Consider the following 3,997-nt stretch of genomic DNA (forward strand, 5'->3'; position numbering starts at 1 on the left):
GGTCCCGAGTACCACGTCGACGCCTGCACTATACGCCATTACCCACATCTCAAACTCGTACACCATCTCCCATCCGAGCGTAATCTTGACGCACGCTCGTCGCGTCGTAGACACCTTGCCTTCGTTGATTCCTTGAATGTCAATGCGGCGTCTGTAATCAGGTACATCTCGGAGTCGCAACTTCTTGGCAAAGGTGTCAGTGATCACACTAACGTTCGCTCCTGTGTCGAGGAGGATCCTCGTTCGCTGGTCGTTCACAGCGCCTTGCACCAGAGCTCTCATTCAGATCCGTCGGTCGAATTTCTTGGTCGACCACCACCCCTGTTTCTCGCCAGGTTTCAACTTCATCATCGTGGAGTGACCCTTGGGCTCGTCTCGCGCTGCACTCGAAACCACGCCGAACGAACCCTCGCTGGTGTCCTCATCAGCATCAGCACAATCCACTCTCTCTCCAACACCTCCACCGAGGATTCTACTCCTCTCCTTTTCATTTTTCGTCGCGTTCACACTTGTTACGTAATTATCAGGCCATTCACTCTGCCCCATGAAAGCAAAGATACACTCTGCTTCCATTGAAGGCTCGGTTAACTGTGGCAGCCCGATAGGGACCAACCCAGTTGTAGTTGGCGGGCTGCCTAGTTTAAATGACGTTCTTGAACGACGGCCTTGAGCTCTGGCGGGAGCTCCTCCTTCGTGCCTTTAGTGCGCACGAATTTGGTAAGGTCTTGGAAGTTGCGGAAAAGTTCGCATTGTCCAGCATCGTGGAGCTGCTTGCAGAACTTGCATCGCTTGTTACAGTAGTGGGCGGAGTGACTCATGCCACCGCACACCGCGCATGGTCCGTACTGTGGGCGTCGGCTGTCGCGGTTGAAGTCACGTCGACCGCGTTGGTCCTGATTGAACCCACGGTCACTACTTCGGCGATCTTGATTGAAGCCATTCTCGCGATCCGGCACGTTTCCACGCGGTTGACGGTTGTCTGAACGTGCGTAGGTGCCTTCAGCAGCTGCACGGCGTTCATTTTCGTTAGCAGCGGCGAGGTATCGGTCGTTTTCATCCAATGAGAAATCACCATCCGTATTATCGGGCTGAAAGTCGTTGTACTCGTCTTGGACATCGTTGTAAGCGTTCGGATCTTCGTTTGAATACTCGGTGCCTCCCTGAGCAGCTTCACGACCTTCTAATTCAGCTAGTAGGTCATCCACCGTGGCTTCAATGAGCGTCACTCTTGGTTTGTTTCGGTTGTCATCGCGGCGGCGGTCATCACGCCGGTTGTTGCGGGCGAATCCATCGTCGCGTCGCGTATCACGACTCTTGGAGTATCGGTACTCACTGTCACGCTTGGCCATCCTCTCCTTGCCCTTGAGAACATCTTCGATGATCTCTTCGAGCTCGTGAATGTCGGCGACTCGAGCGTGGTAGAGACTCTCCGCCAGCTTGTCATCATCGCATGTTGCCAGGAACTGCTGTACGTGTTCTTTCGCGTCGCGACCACACTTCTCGAAGTGTAGACGGGCGGTCCGAGCGTAGCCATTCAGCCTGTTTATGTAGTCTCACAGATGTTCGTTACGTTCCCGCTTTGCAGAGTAGTAACGTGACAGTGCCGTCTGCGTGAACTGTGAGCAGTAGTAGCGGATGAGCGCGTCGCTCAGCAGCTTCCACTTGCGCTTCGTCTTCTTCGGAAGTTGACGGAACCAATGAATGGCTCCGTCCCGGAGACTAAGCTCAAATGGAATGCACCATTTATCGGCATCTGTGTGGGTTCCAGTCATTTCATTGACGAACCCAAGGAGCCACTGCATACAGTTCTCGCTCTTGTTGCGAGAGCCTGAGAACGGCGTGATGCGATCCAGCGGTCGGTGCGAGGCCATTTCAATCCTCGGTGTTGGGTCCACGTCGTTCAGCGTCGCTAGCTCATTCATCTGACGCATCAGCTCGAGTTGAGGATCTTCCTCGTCTAATGTACGCACCAAAATGTCATCGTCACTGGACGAACCATCGCTGTCGACTTGACGACGTCCGGCACCACCTTTGGGAGCTCGTGCACCGCCTCGGCGACCGAACGAACCCTCGTTACTTGCGTAAATACGTTGCATACGGCTCTCCGAACGTGGCGTAACCATGTGCGAGTCTTGAAAGTACGGTGAAGCTTCGGTAGTGCCAAAGGCACCACGCTCAGCTCCACGCTTGGTCGTAGGAGTACGAACGAGTCGTTGGGGCGTCGGCGGCAATGGAATCTTGGACGGATCTTCATCTTGAATCATCGGTCGACTCACAGGTTGCTTTCCGGCATTGATGCCAACAGCGCCAAACGCCTTCCGAAGCTTCTTCTTCCATTTCTGGAGAGCAGCTCCGGCTTCATGTGGACTCCAATCCTGGAGCGAAATCGTCGATGGGTACGTCTCGTTCTCGAACCCCAGCGACAACAGTAGCGAAACTGAATCCTCGACAACTTGGCTAGTCGAAACCGAGTTGACTGGGTATTGAGTTCCTGCGCAAGCGCAGGCCAGTCGGCTTTTTTCTTGGGGATGGGCTTGAACAGCTTCATCCACTCATCATTCTGCATCAGCGCTTGTACGCGGTCGAAAACGCGCTTGGCGGCTGGTGTATCACCGTTGATAGGTGGGCGAGGTGCCTTCAGCAGTGCTGAATGCTTTGCACTTGCCACCGAAGGTTTAGAACCCTCGGTCCCATCGTCATAATCATCGTAGGCTGGTTCTGGTCCCGCAACATCATCGAGCTCGTCGGCGAGGTTCCTCGAAAGGGACCTGGTCGCCCCGCTCAGCCCCGATGATAGCGTGGCCGTCTCCGGCGTCGCTGCGCCTGGCTCTGGAGCCGGCGTCTTGTCTTCGTAATCTTCATAATCGTGAGCGTCAGGACCGATGTCCGCTTCGTCGTCGAAGCTCACTGAAAGCTCGGTGGCGGCTGCAAAGCGCGCAGCCGGGCTTGAACTCTCGTTGCGAGCCCCGCCAGACTTGGCAGGCGTAACTGGTACCGTTGGTTGTCATTTCGCCATATTTCTTGTCTTTTTCTTGTTGTTCTTCTCTTGGTAGTGTGGTGTAGCGGGATCAGCAAAATCTGCGAGATTGCCAGATCCAACTTACCAACTGCGCCCAGACACCGACTAACGGAGGGGGTCCCCCGATGATCCGTGTTCTGCTGAACTTTCCTCACCTTGTGTACCCGTCGGTAGGGCGGGATCTGCTCTCTCGGTAACTTCCGAAGAGTTCAAGTGGTGAAGCTTGAGTGTCTTGGCGAGACGTGGGGATGGGGTGGAGCAGCAGTGGAAAATCTTCACTCTGCGTCCGTGGATGGTTCCGTATCCTAAGCGAATATTCGAGCTAATGGATCCGGGGCCTAGATCGTGGATCTGGCCGTAGGGTTGCCTTGCGGGTGTGTTCCCTTGCCTTTGTGTTGTCCTTTAAGTCGTACTTGCCGCCTCCTGTGACGGGATCTTGAGAGTTGAGAGCCCCTAGGGTGTAACCGACCAAGTAGTAAATTCGGTTAACCTGTCGGATCTGCACAAGTAAAAGAAAAGCTCACTAGGTTGTAGGATCTGGCCAATGTATTATCCAGTTATCACTACCAACACCAGATTCGCAATTCCCAACCTTCTCGGAGCTCGTACGGCCAATGTAGCTCCGGTTCTTGAGGGCAGGAAGGCACTTGCGTGATACTGTGCAAATTGAGGTCTGTATTGATATTTAAGCCTATACCTGCCTGGGTTTCTACCTTCTATGTCTTTCATCTGCTAAATCCCTTACCAGGCTCGGCTGCATGTCCCTTCTTCCCTTGACCCATCATCCCAGCTGTGTTATCTTCAGATCCACCGGATATATGACGTAATCATCATGGTCACCCTATTATGGGTACACTCATCCGGATCCAGGTCGCTTGGATCCACCTCACTGTAATGGTACACTCGCCGTGGATCCGAGCTCTCCAATCATCCAACATCATCTCGCAACCGTCTGTGATCTCCGCTGTCCCACGAAAG

This window comes from Phytophthora infestans, genomic scaffold, assembly GCF_000142945.1.
Source record: "Phytophthora infestans T30-4 supercont1.184 genomic scaffold, whole genome shotgun sequence".
Lineage (NCBI taxonomy): Eukaryota > Oomycota > Peronosporomycetes > Peronosporales > Peronosporaceae > Phytophthora > Phytophthora infestans.